Below are 18544 nucleotides of genomic sequence, written 5' to 3' on the forward strand. Positions count from 1 at the left end.
CATGGATTGCTAACTGCCTGCTAAATTGTTGCATAAATTTCACCATGGGTACATCCCAAAAAAGGAAGGCCATAGCAAAGGAAATAAATGTCTCCAACAACTTGGAATTGAGTCCTTCCTGCTTACCCAGCTTTAGTTAAAGTACCTATGGAATATTTTTTTTTCTTTCTTTTAGTATGAATATGTTAGCCTTCCTGTTATCTATTAGCTAGTGTGCTCCAAAACAATGACAAGTTTCATTTATAAGATATAAACATTCAAACCTTACTCTCACACTATAGATCAATGATTTTGATGACATTACTCTGCACTTCAGCTTCTCATCAGATTTTGTACAATCAAATGCTCTCTAGAATCTAGAGCATCCCGCCCGCTACATTATAAATAGACTTTGAAGCTGCGGCTAAAACGGTCACTTGTTCACACATTTACTATTTTCTACATGGTGAATGGCATATAGTGCACTATGTAGGGGATGCCAAGTGTGCACGCAGTCTGCTCCAGTATAGAGACATGAGTTATCACAATTCTGACTTTATAACTCGTAATTGCAAGTTTATATGATGCAATTCTGAGAAAAAAAGTCAGAATTGTAAGATAAAAAAGTTGCAATTACCTTTTTTATTTTGTATTCAGTGGCATAAACTATGAACTTAAACATAAACTTAAAGTTAACTATGGAAGCCCGTTTCTGCCACAGTTGAGTAAAAAATATTCCAGTTGAGTAAAAAATAAAAATTTTGTAAGTCATAATGAGAAAGTTTCTCATAATTATGACCTAGTATCATAATTGATACTAGGATTTCAAACAGAAATGGAATAAGACAGCACACCTGTATATCCAAGTCTGTTAAAGAACGCTTCTCCTGGAAAGCTGTGTATAAGCATCTGCTAAACATATTTTCAAGCAGTTTTGTATATAAGTCATAAAAATAAAAGATGTTGTCTGCATGTCTAGGCTAACCTCAAAAACCCTAGAAGCATACGTGAAGTACGTTTTAATATCAACACATAAACCCACACATTTTATGAAGATGTTACACTTAAAGTTAACGAATAAATGTCATATTCCTTTGTTAATCTGATCGCTTGTAGATTACTCTGACTTTTAACGAAAACAACTGTTTTGCAGAACGTGCCATGTTAGCAGTGTTCTCGCATTTACACGGCTTTGACCAGCGGATGACGCTAGCGTGCCACGCCCCTTCTGATCTGCTGCTTTGCATAAAAGTAATAACTACGAGGGGGGAAAAAAAAGTAACGATTGCATGTAAATAACAAATTTTTGAGTAAATCATTATTACAGGAAAATTACTCATTATTATGAGAAACTATAAATCATTATTATGAGAAAGTTTCTTGTTATTATGAGAAACTAAGGCAAAACTTTTCATTATGAGATACTCCGTGTTCAAACTATACCGTGGACTTTTAATTTTTTTTTTTTAATGGTGGGTGGGAGGGCCTCTTTGTTCGTCGTGAACACGGATTGACAACAGACCTGGAAGAGAAGACAATGCTGAATAAAGTTGAAGTTTTTGTTATTTTTGGACCAAAATGTATTTTCGATGCTTCAAATAATTCTAACTAACCCACTGATGTCACATGGACTACTTTGATGATGTTTTTATTACCTTTTTGGACATGGACTAAATCTAAAATATCTTAAACTGTGTTCCGAATATGAACGGAGGTCTTACGGGTTTGGAACGACATGAGGGTGAGTCATTAATGACATAATTTTCATTTTTGGGTGAACTAACCCTTTAAGTATTTGTGATTTATTTATTTTTATTTTTTTTATTTTTATTTTTTTTTTGTGAGGATTTATAGTTTATGGACTGTTTTGATTTCGATAATCACATCTAGCAATGGAAAAGCATCAATGGCATCGATAAAAGAGATCTGTGAAAGTGAAACTAAAGTAATTATTGCCTTGACCAGCGATGCAATGGGGAGGATGCACAAAAGAGGAGAGGACTCTGCGCTTGGTATGTATAAACTATATTACTGCATTTACACTGCTTAATGCTTATACTATTTTTTTTATTCAGTTATTATTATTTTAAAATGTGAAAGCACAGCAACCAATATGATAAACTATTATTTAACCAAAAAAAAAAAAAGTCAAAACTATACATTTGGGATATGGCAAGGCTACTTGCACACTACACAGCTGTCTGCAAGTATGCAAACTTGAATAGAATTGCCATTTCAGTAAATCTACATTTTGATATTGTGAAATGGGTATTATTACAGTGCAAAAACTGTTTAAACAGTAATTTCTTTGTGTCAGTTTTTGTTGAAGATTAGTGAGCAGGAGCCGGGTGATGCTTAGGTAATGCTCAACACGGGTGACAAAAAATGATGCACATATAAGGAAAATCTGGAGGGTGTTCTAGATGGTAACAGAGTCTTGTGTCTCCTAAAAGAATAAAAAAGCCTTTTTTGTTTGTTTATTATAGCACAGACAAAATAGTAATCGGCCCGAGCTCGGCTGCCCCGTGGCGCCTGTGGCTCAGAATCGGCATCAGCATGTGTTAACCGGGCCGATTGTGGCCCGCAGCTCACTCTGGCACGTGTATGTTTGTTACAGCTGTAAAGCACTGGGCCGATTCCTGTTCATTGTAATTTGCCCAACTCTGGCTATTACAGATCTGTGCCACTTCTGGCAATGACTCGGCTTATGTTCACTGTCATAAGCAATAATTAAAATTGTCTTAAAATTGACTTTGTTTCCTGGTAGTATCTGATATGAATTAACTAACGTTACATGTTTAATGTAGCAAATTTGTCAATAACAACATATCTGTGGTAAAACCTTATACAATAAAAGTGCCATGGTGACGACAAGGGAGATTCAGTTGAACAACAGTGAACGGCGGTCAGATGTTGTCAGGCTATGTCAGTAAAACTCAGAAAAATTAACATGACTGTCCAATCAGCCGTTATACTGTGCTCGTGGCGCGCACTCAAGAATTGCATGCACAAATACGCCGGCGCGCACTGCATAATTACTTTATTATTATAGCTTAAATAAAGCGCAAAAGAAACTACGAGCAATGACCGTCGTTATTCTGTTGTAAGTCATGATATTACCAAACATGCGATTAAAGCTGCCTCAAAACTGTGCATGCATATATTTTTTGACATGGTTTTAAAGTTATTGTTATCCAATTTGTTGACCTTAAAACGTCTTAAAAATGCACAAATGTACACCAAGGAAATCTAACTTTTCTCAGGGGAGCATGCCCCCATACCCCACTAGCAAACAACATTTTCTGACCTCGGTAATAATGAAACCCTGTGTACGGCCCAGCTTATTCTATACTGAAATCTGAGGTAAACGTGTATTTCTACAAATGTGCGCACTTTTGGACTTAAAAATGCACAAATGTACACCAAGGAAATCTAACTTTTCTCGGGGGAGCATGCGTTTTCGCATGCGTTTTTTCGTATTCGCAATCCTAAAAATTCGTCACACACAGAGACCTTGCACACTGAGTCCAATGCATATTAATGAATGCGTTGCGAAAAAATCGCAAAACAATATAAAATGAAGTCTTCAAGCAGCAGTGAGCACGATTAGTTGTCTCCTCTCTTCTTAAAAGAGAAAAAGAAAGAGGAAATATTGGGTCCATTCAATCCCGAGATTGCATAGAGAGAACAGAGAATTCACCTCATCAAGGAGCTGCGGGATTATCCAAGCGTTTCAAAGATTAGTTACTTCAGGATGTCAGTGGCTCTGTTTGATGCTTTACTACTGGCACAATATGTCTTTATATTCAGTCTCTTTGTATTCCTCACGTTGTTTGTCATTCAGTGCTTCTGATTTGTGCTGTAGACGACGTGGATCAACTTGTCAGATGGCATTCTGGATTTTTGCGTTTGCGTACGGTGACTCTGAATTGTCAGAACGTCTCTCAAAATGCGTGCCAAGGATGCAAAAAATGCAGAAAATCGAACCTGATCAGAATATTTTTTTGACGGACAAAAGTTTCAGAGGCAGTGTGCAAAACAAATCGCACCCTGCATGCAACTCATTTGGAGTGCAGATTGACGTTTTACTGTGGTATTTGTAGTTAAAACACAGTAACAACATTTACCATGCTTTTACCTTGTGGGTTGTGTTTGCTATTTGTAAAGCACAGTAAGACATTTACCGTGGTTTTACTACAGTAGCCGTTGTTTTACTGTGGTATTTGTAGTTAAAACACAGTAAACAACACTTACCATGGTTTTACCACAGTGTAGCGAATTAACTCAAAGGGGAAATATTATTCATAGCTCAATATGATTATTAATTATGATTAATTATGAATATGTAAATCTGTTAATCGGATTAACTGGATATAGCTGAGCTTAATATTACAATCAATTAACCTGTTGTCCAGTGAACATTCAGTGTTGATTGTTTATTAATTCTAAGAAATGTTCATTTCCAGGTTATGGAAACATAACATTCTTATTGTATCGTGCTACTTAGAGCATGTAGTCAGGATCTAAATCACTTAAGAGGCAATTTATTAGCAGACGGAGTCAGAACCAAACAGGTATTGTGCACAGTCTTTAGTTATTTGTTTGTGAGTTAGTTAATAAACTAACAAACACATAACATAACACACACAAAGGTCACACACATACGTAGGTCAGAATGAGTAATGATAGAGTTGAACCGGAAGAGGTACTGTTACTAGAGTGATAGGAAAAAGTCAAAGACAATCTGGAAAGGAATCATCAGTTTCCTCAGTAATAAAACACCTTTGCTGACAAGGTAAGTTTTACAAATCAATACTAAATCGCTGTTAAGTGTTCAAATGTACGATACTTGCAAGATGCCTTTAGGCTGAGGAGCATCAGATCTGCCATCTGAGGAGAGATCTTGAGGATTCAGTCCGAAGTTGTTGCCAGTATCTTCTGCGTTGGATGAAGTACTATGAAACAACTTATAGATGGTTGTAGGCCTTGGCCTGGAAAGGCCTGCAGCAATGAGGTCCATTCAGTCATCCAGAAGCAAGGAAAAGAGCGGGAGTGGCATTGTTCTCTAGCTTTTAACCTTTGGTCAAAGTCCAACATCTTAAAGTTGATGTAGCCAATGAAGGTGCTGTATTTCCGTGCGACAACACACCTCCTGTCAAGGGCTTTTACGACCAAGAAAGATTAACACGCTCAGTTTTGAATAAGAACTAATAAAGATTCTTGTAATACTGATGTGTTGCACAGGTATGGACATACCGCATACACAAGCATTTAAATCTTTCCGATACAAACCCATAGACACTAAACATGGCATGATTGAAGTTACCTTAAATATATCATAAAACATACACATACATAGGTGAATACAATAATTGTAATACAGCAATGGTAATAATGGTTACCATTTCCTAGGAATGTGCATGTTCATTTATAGAACAGTTTGTCTATACGTTAATGCAAGAGAGTCTGTGTTATGTGTGGATAATGCAGGAAAGATGCATGTTTTTGTGTGTCTCTTCTCTGCTCTCCATGCGGCAGCCACATTCTTTGGTGCCATAAAACTTGTAACTATGAACTGGAATGGAAGTCAGACCCCAGAGTGAGCTTAAAACTACTGGTTAACTAACAAATAATTGTGTCTGATTTGTCTCAGTCATTACAACAGTATGCAGTTTTTATGTGGTATTTGTAATTAAAACACAGTAACTGCAACACTTAGCATGGTTTTACCACAGTAACTGTAGTTTTAATGTGGTATTTGTAATTAAAACACAGTAACCGCAACACTTAGCATGGTTTTACCACAGTAACTGCAGTTTTAATGTGGTATTTGTAGTTAAAACACAGTAACCGCAACACTTACCATGGTTTTACCACAGTAACTGCAATTTTAATGTGGTATTTATAGGTAAAACACAGTAACCGCAACACCATGGTTTTACCACAGTAACTGCAATTTTAATGTGGTATTTGTAGTTAAAACACAGTAACCGCAACACTTACCATGGTTTTACCACAGTAACTGCAATTTTAATGTGGTATTTATAGGTAAAACACAGTAACTGCAACTCTTGCCATGGTTTTACCACAGTAACTGCAATTTTAATGTGGTATTTCTAGTTAACCGCAACACTTACCATGGTTTTACCACAGTAACTGCAATTTTAAAGTGGTATTTATAGGTAAAACACAGTAACCGCAACACTTACCATGGTTTTACCACAGTAACTGCAGTTTTAATGTGGTATTATAGTTAAACCCACATGGAAAAAACCTATATAAACATTTATGTTTCAATATAGGTTTTGCATATATGTGACATATATAAAATTGGCAGTTTTCCTATATTATAGGTACATATATGTACATATATGTACGCATATGTACACATATATACACATATATATGTGCATACATATACCTATATAGGTACATATATGCACTATATATATATATATATATATATATATATATTATATATATATATATATATATATATATATATAGATGCACCTATATGTTCACCTATAATAGTAAAATTAAAATCCATAGCTGCTAGGCAACATAAATAAAGTCCAAAATGTAGAAATGTACATATTTATTTACCCAAGATCAATCAAATAGTACAAAACAAAAAATATAGTACAAGAACAAAAATAAGACAAAAAACCTGCTAGGCAACATAAATAAAAGCCCAAAATATAGAAACTAACATTTTTGTAAGTCCTTCATGATTCCAAAAACAATATAGAAACTGGAACTAAAACCATAAGAAAGGGAGCAAGAGAGAATATTGACTCTGAAATTCTACTCACAGATTGAATTGTACACTCAATTTACAGTGACAGGAAGTCCGTCTGCATCCTTCAATTTCAAAACAACACACTTCAAAAAGGTCAGTGTCCTTTAGGATACTAGCCTGACGTGGTCATACTCAATTCTAGTCAGAATATGAGTCTGATACTGCTCCATTGGGCTTTGATTATAGGGGCGTATTTCAACCGATCCAGGAAAGACCTCAATTGGATAGACCTACAACCAATCAGAGCTACAGAGTAAGTGACGTATGTTGAGCGACGCATAGTTGTCAACAGAACTCTTCTTAGCGACCATCGGGGCCAGCTGATAAATCAAACTTTTGCCGAATCCCGTAGGAAGGACGGCAAAGACATCTTTCCCATCGACAAATGCCTTGATCGCGGTCCTCTGTTCCTCTTTTAAAATTAATGCGCTGTCGATATCTTCTATAACGGACGCGATGGCGGAATCTACACATCTCAGTTCTTCAACAGCCATCATTGTTGTAAACTAATTGACCTTTTGCAAAGACTCGTCCCCCTTAGTTACTGTTGCTTTGTCCGACAAGCCGTGGCGCTGTCACGCCACACAGAGTGGAAAATACATCGCGGAGCAAAGAAGAAACTGACAACACATTGACAGACGAGACAGAGCAGGTTACTTATGATATTAAACAAAGTCCCAGCTTTCAAACTGTAGTTATTAAAAAAATTCAAACAATAAAAACCGTTTTGTGGCTCTTTAATGTGTTGTGACCATGATCGTGACAGATTGCTGTAGCGCCTCAGCTCAAGAAGCTCGTGAACCGATCATCTCTTCCTACTAGTCCATTTATAGCATCAAATAAACATGAATGAACATGAGAATGAATGTTTCAAACGCGGAAAGACGTCAATATGCACAATTTTTCAAGTTTAACTCCACCGATGTTAATCTTCTAACTCCTGACTGCTTTGTTGGACAAAATGGCGGATGCGGGGTTCTGATTGGTTAGATCGCTTGTCAATCAAACTCCCCAAGCGCTCTTTGATGACGTGGGTGGTTACGTAACCGCAGATAGCCTGTCCATCATCGATTAAAGCCCGCCCTGGCAATTTGATTGGCTCGGCCTTCTGGGAGCCGAGCATAATTACTCCACAATGGATCGAGTCCAGACCGAACTTCCCGTCCAAAAAATGTTGTGGGCGGGGTTCGGGCTGGCACCCAGGCTATTAGGATACTGGATTGGATTGGATTCCAAATGCAAAATATACACATAGGAGGAGGTCCAGTGCCATCAAGATGTCCTCACTGGCCATCCAACGTGAACAAAATGTGGTCATACTGCATGAGATGATCCTCTCGCAGGCTTTAGGCACTATCTTAGGTGTTGGGATGACAGGAGGGTTGGTCTGAGCATGGCCCTGGAGAAGAGGGGATAATAGCATTAACCATCTTCACATATTTATTTGAAAGGCAAACCTTATAAGCTAAATTAATTTCAACTACTGTCATATACAACTGCTCAAATACTTTTGGCCATTAACTGAAAATGAATGTAATTTTCTCTTCACATTGAGAGAATAATTTGTGTATTATCATTTGTATAGCAAAATGTGCAATAAGTGTCGTGCTTTGATTAGATTGTGCTTCACACACTGTAGTCAACTGTTCATGGCTCACCTCAATGTCAAACAGCAACCCCAGGTCCACCTTGAACAGTGCAGGCAAGAGGAGAACAGCTGTCAACTGTAGGCCTTTAAACAAAATAACATCATTAGGTTAACATAACATGCGGGATGCTTTTACCCAATACTTTTTTGTTTGTTTTTTAAACATTCATTACTGTGTGTAAAGCCCAAAGTATACTTCATATTTCATGCATATGCTTTTTCTGAACTCAAAACAAATTAAGATCTTTTTGATGAAGTCTGAGAGGTTTCTCTCCCTCCAATGATGAGGGTGAGTAATTAATGACAGAATTTCCATTTTTGGGTAAACAAATACTTTAAAGGTGATTACCCTTGCACAAATCAAAGCAATTCTCAAACAACACAACTGGATATTCATACAACTTCACATTTGTACGAGACATACACCAGAGCTGCAGGATTCTGGATGAAATGAGAATCATGATTTTTTGGTTGCAAATAGAGATCGCAATTCTCCCACGATTCTAAATAGACAACTAAAAATAACATTTAATTTACTAGTTCTAGCAAAATATTAATTGCTGGAAAATGTTTAATTTGAATGAATTATTTAAAAAAAATGGTTTTGAATATATTAATAGCTCATTAATAAATACTTGTTTCACTACTGGATGAATCAGGGTTTAACCTTAACGAATCTATTGAATGAATGATTCAATGACAACGTCACTGGTTGCCACCTAGTGGCTTAACAAGGTAATTTATATACAACAGTTATTTGAAGCACCAAGTTAGTTTCGATTTGCTCTATTTTGATCGCTATCTAATGTCCAGTGATTATATCCTAACTGTAAACTTTTATCTTATTACTTCTGTGATAATTTTAATATTTGTAAAAGAAATCAAATAACCAAATCCTTGAATAACTACAGTGTGGTTCAAAACTGCTGTTTTTGGATCAGTGGCAGCATGAACACCGAATGTTCCGGTAGGATTTTTGTCAAAGGTTTAACAGACGCAGGCGAATCGTTGTCAATAATAAAGTAGGATCACGTGGGTGTTTGAATCGAGATTGCGATCTTTTTACGATAAATTGTGCAGCTCTAACATACACATACAAAGTAAATCAAAGGGGTTTCGGACAAGCCAGGTTGATGATATCATACCTAGAAGCAGGGCACAAGCTGATGTAACTGAAGTAAGTTGATTCAAAACTTTAACTCCCTCAATGTCAGCAGATGGTTCATGAATTTCTCCCCCTCCTTCCAAATAATGAACATCGCCATGGTGAGCTGCTCCTCAATCATCTGTCGGGTTATCCTAAAATAGTGAACATAAAAAAAAAAAAAAATTTGGTCACCTTTTGCTAGCATAACTACAAAATACACAAATTTAGACTTATTTTTCTGAAAATAAACCAAAATAGAATATTCTTACGTTCAACTCAGAAAGTACTCATTGATGAGGTCTTCAGGACTTTCTCTCAGGAAAAAGATAAGGGCCTTCAGGACACACTTCTCAGGTGAATGTTTTCAGCCTGTGATAAAGCAATTGTGATTATTTTTCTTATTTAAAAAAAAGCACAATAATCTGTAATAGGGAATCAATTTTTTGCAGATATGCAATAGAAAAGGACAAGAAAATATAAAAATAATTTGTATTAATGACTGGCCAAATTTGCAGTTAATATATTTATGGACAATACCAGCAACACTTGTGGCATTGAGGGATCCCAAAAATAAATAAATAAATAAAAAGGAGCTAAAAAAAATCCATTCTTTATTTTTCCAATGCGTTTCAGCACACAGGCCTTCGTCAGTGCTAAAATATTACAGATTTGCAATTAAGAAATGCATCTGAATCAGTCATTGGTTTCATTTAAAATTATGAATTTATAATACATAATTATAAGTCTGAAAATAAAACATGCATCAATTAATAAATTAGCTTTATACCCCAATATATTTAATCATTCTTGATTATAGGGATATTTCACCGAAAAATGAAAGCTAGCTGTTAATTTACTTACCATCAGGCCATCCAAGTTGACTTTTTTATTTCTTCAGTAGAACAGTAAATATTTTTAGCTGGAACTGTTATCTTCTGTGATTAATGTAATGTCAATGGTTACTGTCACTGTGAGAATAAAAAAATAAATAAATACAAAATTAATACAAAACAACAAGAAAAAAAAAAAGTCACATGCATTTGAGATGGCATAAGAGGGAGTTGATTAATGTTTTGGAATGGATAATTCTTAGTCTAAAGTTTGTTAATGAGGATAACATTCAAGTCAATAGACAGCATTAGATGGATTTTATTCAAACATGTCCAACATTGGTAATTCATATTATCTATTAACAATTATAGCCGTTTTTATAGAAATTACTTACCATGTAAAGTTATTGCAAAGTGTCCTTAGTCGTCAAACATTGAAGAGTTTTAGATCCTAAAAGGGGGAGGGGAATCAGTGTTTATAAATGAAAAAAACTTGTTTGCTGCATTAATTAGTTGTGTAAATATGCAACCATTTCATTCTACTAAAAAAACAGGATAAAAAAAAAAACACCTCGCGCTAGTCAAATGAAATAAGCCTTAACTATGTCTTTACTCACAGACTCTCTTCGTCATTTTGGTCGAACAAATAGATCAATAAATCAGAGCTAACGTGAAAAAGACAAATAAAAGAACTGACAAACATTAATTTAAAAACCTAAACTCAATAATTGTAATGCGAGGATCCCCTCAGCCTCGACTCAAGCATCTCTCCCGCTCCCCACGCACTTCCTGCCCGCAGCATTTCAAATAGTACATGCTACATACACGGTAGAGACGTTTCTTTTAAAAATTATTTAGAGACATACTTACATGGTCCAAACTGAATACATTTCTTTATAATAAAACGAGTAAATCCAACATCTTGTATAGAATAGAAAAGTTGAAATCGTAACTAACCGAATTTTTGAATTTGCGTGGCCTGCAGTAACGTTATACTGCAGGCCGCGCAAATTCAAAAATTCGGTTAGATACGATTTCGTTAGTATTTATGTTCACAAACAACGTTAATTAACTCATAAACAGCTAAAACACATGTTCAACCTTTGCATTATCGAGTATATTAATTAAAACATTTCCAACCTACCTTAATTCATCCGAGTCCAGGGGAAATTAATGGCGGCCGAGCAGAAAACTCGAGAAAGGCTCGTGAGTCATGACGTCAGAAAAAAAAACGTCTGTCACGGGGTCCTTAAAGAGAAATTATCCTTTGGCTGAAAGTGAAGTATTTGAGTAACTTAGTTGAGTGTACAATATTGAGAGCAATTCGCAGAAAGAAGTAATTAGACTCAAATAGTTATAGCAATCCAACTTACAACCATATTCACTTTTACAGAGGGATTGGGGACAAAAAGGTTGAGAACCAGGTTATGTTTAGAAAATACACTGTAATTTAATGTTGTTTTTAATCCTTTCCCCACCTAAACTAAGAGAATAGAGTTAGAGAACCTTTAAAGAACTATACAGAGGCTTAACGGGTTCTTTTTATGGCAGTGGTGCTATATAGCACCTTAACCACAGCAAGGAACTGCTGAAGAACCATACAGGGGCTTTACAGATTCTTTATGAGGTAGTGGTGCTATATAGCACCTTAACCACCCCAAAGAACCGCTGAAGAACCATTTTTTTTAGAGTGTAGTTAAATTCCATAACATGCCAATTACATGTGATACCAATTTCACATGTTTGCACATACATAAGTTCTTGCATTTTTTTTCATTAATTCTTAGTTTTTGCCTTGATAATAGAAAATATGAGCTAGGCATCATGTATGACAGTCAAAAATGAGATATGAGCAACAAAATGACCAGATCCTGCCATTAGCTAGATATGTGGAATTGTGGATATGAAGAAGCAATACAGGAGACCTATATTTCCTGTATATGCACATATATGCACCTCAATTTTGCCTATATGTGTCATACGCATATATGCAGCATATATACGCATATATGCAGCATATATATTATCATATATGTGCATATATGCAGCATATATGTGCATATATACTGCATATAGGTTTCATATATGCGCAGGCTTGACATTAACACCCGCCAACCCGCCAAATGCGGGTAGATTTCAGCTGTGGCGGGTAAGACAGCCACTCCGACTAGCCACTTTGGCGGGTTGAATGTAATTTCATCCTACAGCCAAATGAAAAATAGCCAAGCTCATCGTATCACAAAATTACAATTCAGTCACAATTCTTTATCGATTAACTTGCAGTTAGTGAAGGCGGGATAGGCGGAATCGCGCTGAATGACACAACAGAAGCGCTCGCGTGCGCTCTCTCTCTGTCGCGCGCGATCAGTTCTCCTCGCGCCTGAATACACGCACACACAGATGTCAAAATGCATCTTGTGGAGTATCATGCGGGAATACAGTCGGCTAGGGCTTACAGCTAAGTGGGTAAAAAATGGATGTGTCTGAATGCATTCAGCAGCCCCCAAATAAATACCTGTCTGTCATTAATGTTAATCAAACATCAAAAAATGTTAAATAAATGTATACATGTATGCTAAATAAAGATATGTATCTGATATATATTATATATATATATATATATATATATATATATATATATATATATATATATATATATATATATATTTTAAATTACTATTTGAAAATTCTTTGTTCTTTTTATATAGCCTAACAAAAATAACTATACATACCTGATATATGCAATGTATAGTCTTGATTTGGGTGGTCAATCTGCATTTGTAAGTTTGAAAGGGTTTTAAATCTTGTAAATCAAGTAAAATGACTCAAAATCAAGTAATTTAAGCATGCCAGAGTCAACTTTAATCATATAAAATGTAATTTCCCCACAGCAAAATTGTGGCCAGTGAAAATGCTGAGTGGCTAGTAACTTTGGAAAACCACTAGCCACATTGGCTGGTAAGCAAAAAAGTTAATGTCAAGCCCTGTGCGCATCTATCCACATATAGGTTCTTTCCATGTGGGAAACACCGTAACTACAACACTTATCATGGTTTTACCACAGTAACTGCAGTTACATAGCACACAGTTATTTAATGTGTTGCTAACTAATTTCCTTAACGTCCTTCCTCTCGGATATTTCGGTCACAGATCATTTTTAACACACTGTCTCAAAATGTATATATTTCTCTTTGTTTCAGCTAAAAATGAAGACCAAAGGAAGGAGAGGGATTAATTTGGCCATCTTGTGCGTTTACGGAGAAGACAAAAAGCTGCAAAGGCAAACATTTCCAATGGTATGTCCGTGTTGGTCTTAACCCTTGTTTGAACATTTCTGCAGTTATATTTTGCACAGCATTTGATGTTTCTTAAACTTTGTTTTACATACCACAAGGCCCTATCAGCTAGAAGTAGTAATAATTCTTACAATTTACCAAGTCGGCAAATTCATATGATATTTTACAAGCATACTTGTACTTGTAAGTCTATTGTATTCTTTATTAACCTTTACAAATTGGTGCTGTCTCTCCTCATTCAAACAGTATAATAATAGTTACTTCCTCAATACCTATAATGATAACTATTTTAGCTTACACACCAACAGATGAAAAAGTTTATTATTATATTATTATAGTTTATTATGTTTATTAATATATACGCTGTAGTTATGTTGTCTCACTTTGAATGCTCAAGCTCCTTAAAGTCTTGTAAATTCTGATTGGCTGTCAATGTTTTTTTTTGTTCAACTTGTAATTTAATTAAATTCTCTTTCTTCCTGTCTTGCAGGATTTCTCACAGATTACTTCTCCATCAGCTTGTGAATGAAGAGCCAACCCTTCCAAAATCTCTCTCCCTCTCATGTGGCACATCTGCTCTCAGCCCTACAGTTCTCTACTGTGCACTCCTGTCACTGCCACCATCCCTCCCACTGTATTCTACATGCCAACACAGAGGAAGAACGGTAAATAATAAAAATGGTAATGTAAAAACAATCACATTTTTATTTATTTTTTAAAATATTATTTCCTTTATTATGTCAACTTAATGTTATTGAATTGCATATTATGTGTGTGTGTGTGTGTCTGTGTGTGTATATATATATACATATATATATATATATATATATATAAAAAAAGAGACCCCCGAACACTGATATTATATATATATATATATATATATATATATATATATATATTAGTGTATTGTTCAGGTTTTACTATTCATGCCAATCAATCAAAATTGTATATCGCATTCATAAATACCACAAAATGCTTAATAAAATGCTTAAGCCACTTAATTGTATTGCAGTTTGGAACCTTTGAAACCTTCAAGGTAATTAGAATGTTAAAAATGCATTTTCTTGCTGAAAAAAGTTGACTTTATAATTATTGTTATTAAAACCATTCTAATTTGCATTGCATTTAGACGCAATACAAGTGATTTACAGGAGATATAGTTTTGAATTAATAATGTAAAATATTGTTCTTAATAATTTTTTGCCTGTTTGTTTTTTAAAGGGAAGAAAAGAATATGTTTCCGATGGGAGCCTTGCAACTTCTGGTTTATAAAAATATTATTTGCAGTCTTATAACGTTTTCCATAAAAAAATTCTCTTTTTTATTTTTTTAATATTAGCCAGTGTTTTAAAGGGGGTTCGGTTGCATATTTCTGAGTAGCATAATACTTAATCGATCAGTCTTTTTATTTTAAGTTCACTATAATTGATAACCTCTATGCAGATGCATTTTTATAATGTGGTGTTGTTTTCTTTTCTTCATAGTGGCACAGACTGGAGAAGTTCCTGGGTGACAGAGGATGCTGTTCTGGGCACTTGTTGTCTATAAACAGTTTTGACACATCAATAAAATTGGGAAATTACTACAAAATGTGTGCATTCATTTTGCCTTTTGGTAAAGCTAAGAATATCAAGGTGGTAGGGAAAACAGTTCTGTTTCCTGGAAACAGAAATGATTAAATGTATAGTATGTCTTTAATACTCTATAAATACACTGTAAATGTTACAGAAGCACATCATTTCAATAGTAGCTGCACTTATCTTTTGTCAAGAAATACTGCAATGCTTGAATAATTACCAGAGTAGTATTTTTAAAACATTTTGAATCATTTTAATATTTCTGTCATACAGTATACAACTGCAATATTGTTTTTTTTTTTTAATAATAATACTTTTTTTAGCTTAAATGTTGTGCATTAACTGATACTAGTGTACACAATGCATAAAATGGAAACCATTAGGCCCTTGCTTGGGGAAAAAACATTTCACTGTAATCAACACATCTATTGCTGCATCAGGTTAACCCCACAATGTAATCTGTCATTTTAGTTTTATATTTAATGGGGGCAAATAAATATGTAACTGTTGAACCTGGAAGATTCTGTCAGGAATGACCATATATGGACAAGTAAGTGTGACGCTTCTATTCAAATGGGTTGTCATAGGCTCTGACCTTCAGGATTCGTTGTGGTTGGACAATCTTTTAACCCAAAAACGTTTAATGTTGCAAAATTCTTTTTGCTGTTATTATTACGTCAGTAATACATTCAGTTAACAAAGCGGTGTTGCTGTGTTGTGAGAAATGACCTCTTTACCGATATCCTAACCCTAACCCTAGCATCTTCACTGAACTACAAATAACAGCACCATGTTTTTGGCGTTCCATAGATAGAATGACAGAGGCTTAAGGTTAATGTAGTTTAAAATGTTTAATAATGAAATGGAAAAAAATACTATCTTTAACAAAGGGATATCTACTCATGTTCATTGTTCAAACCTCTATGACATATTTGAAAGGCAGACTGAAATATGGTATTTTATAATGAGCACTTTTGCGCCTTTATACCTCCTTATCGTATATATTTGAAAGTTGTGTCCAACATTATTTAGTAAACATAGCACATGGAGTTGTCATACCAATTTTCTCTGTGATACTATAATCAGACTTTGATTTACAGCCATCTGAAATGTGCATTTTCTTGCTCTTCCAAGGGACTCTACTGGGCCCCTGAGGGTGGAAGGGCAATAAAACATACACAGGTGTATTTTGTTTCATGGACAACAAAGTGTGTTGAGTCACATTATACATTATATTGTCTTTTCAACAATTTGCCATTATGAAGGTTGTTGCAAGTTCAACCATTCATAGTTAACAGAACAAGAATAGACCCCCAAAATCAACATAAATGCCCATTTGGAATGGGCTTCTCCATTTTTTTAATTAGATCAAGAACAAGAATACAGTGTTGACAGTAAAGAAAGACAACAATGCATATTGTGACACTACATTACACAAGGCCATGTGCCATTCAGTAAGACGAGGTATGTGTAAAACGTTCATGCATGTATGTAGGTCAAATTCATGTGTGCAAATCAGAACTGTGCGTGCTCATCTTGCTTAAAGTACATGATCCATGTTTCACTTTCTCTGGTACATCGCCCGAAGTGCCTGAAGCAATATAGTCCATGCATTCTCTTGTAATACACCTTTCAGCCTTGCCTTCATGTATCTGAAATGTAACATATTTACTGTATTTGACACAGCATCTATGCCACTAAGCATATGCAATGGTAACATTCTAGCAAACTGTTGTCCCATATGTCATTATGACTAAATGTTCATGTCTCAATTAAAATAATTATGGTAATTATGTATTTTTTACTAAATCAAACCAAACACCATCCTTAACACAGAATATTTACCATACTTTTTAAGTAAAACCATGTACAACACTTTACTGGCAAATACAGCATAAATACAGCTAAAGTAGCATATAAAGACAAATTGAAGAGAAATAAAAATGGGTTATGTTAAGACCTTAATTATATTAATCAGTTCACAACATCGATGAAGCCACACAAATGCATGCATGGTGAAATGTCTTGAGCGCCACAGAATCATATCCAGTTTCCTTATCAGATCTCTCCTGGTTTTCTTCCTTTTGCTTGCTTATCCATGTCCCTACCATAATCATCTTCTTCCATGTCCCTAGCAATTTACAAATTGTTATCCAGCACTGTGCAGTACAAATGAACAAAAGATGTTACCAATTCAAATCACTTTGTCAACATGACATGAAAGCAATTGCGCAGGTAATGAAATTCTTTAGAGCAAACTCTGCAGCATGACAGTATGGATGACAAGTATAGAATATATACACAACACAAAGTATTAACAATATACACATACATAAGAGACTCGATACAGGTAGAAAACAGTACATGGTACAATATTACACTATACACAGAGTACGGAATGAAAACAATAAGCAAAATAATCACATTATACATTTACCTTTCCAGTGCAGTGCAGTATTAATTAGTTATGAATTAATGTTCTGTGCAGGTCGTAATGCTCTCTGCAGAGCTTTGCAGTTGAGGACGGTGATGTTCCTATACCAGGCAGGGATGCAGCCAGTCAGGTTGTTCTCCACAGTGCATGTGTAAAATGATTTGAGGGTTTTGGGGCTCACACTGGACTTCCTCATCTGTCTGAGGAAGAAAAGACACTGATGAGCCTTCTTCAGCACTGCATCAGTGTGGATTGGCCATGTGTGGTCCCTGGTGATGTGAATTTGAAGCAGCTCAAATAGTTCATCAGCACCACTGATGCGGTGTAGCTTTTTCTCAACCAGGAGATGAAGTCCTAGCACAAGAAAACATGTATTTAGGAGGTGGTAAATCAATAAACAATATATAATATTACTCATAATTGTTGCCATGTACCATTGTACCATTTAGTTGTACCATTGGTTATCTCTCAGTTCTCACAGTTGTGATGTTTACTTTTATGGGCCATAGCATCTGAGTTGTCACAGCAGAGCTGTTTGGAAAAAGAAGTCTTCATAGCAGATAACTGATGGTTTCAGGCTACAGTGCTGCACTTGGTGGCCACAGAATACTCCCGTCAACAAAGACTCCATCATCTCTGGATTCAAACCCGCTTCTCTGACCACTTCTGTGAGGTCTGACCTCAGCATTGAGTGTTTTCAGTGCCAGCTGCCAGCTCCTCTACCTCTTGATGTCTTTCTGTACAAGTAGAAAATGAAAACATAATACAAGCAGTCAAAACAAATCAGTAATGTGTTGAAACCTCTTTAGTTCAAATAAAACATGCCAATTT

General features: G+C 35.4%; 1 long non-coding RNA gene across 1 annotated transcript; it reads right to left on the bottom strand.

Annotated features, from left to right (window-relative positions):
• Window positions 1–9596: 9596 nt before the first annotated feature.
• On the bottom strand, window positions 9597–10862 carry LOC137002124 (uncharacterized). The gene is made up of 4 exons (XR_010891779.1): window positions 10802–10862; window positions 10438–10544; window positions 9846–9945; window positions 9597–9728 (listed from the first exon to the last, which is right to left on the bottom strand). It is a non-coding gene; the product is annotated as an uncharacterized lncRNA (long non-coding RNA).
• Between the last annotated feature and the right edge of the window lie 7682 nt (window positions 10863–18544).

Source organism: Chanodichthys erythropterus, chromosome 15 (genome assembly GCF_024489055.1).
Source record: "Chanodichthys erythropterus isolate Z2021 chromosome 15, ASM2448905v1, whole genome shotgun sequence".
NCBI classification, from domain to species: Eukaryota; Metazoa; Chordata; class Actinopteri; order Cypriniformes; family Xenocyprididae; genus Chanodichthys; species Chanodichthys erythropterus.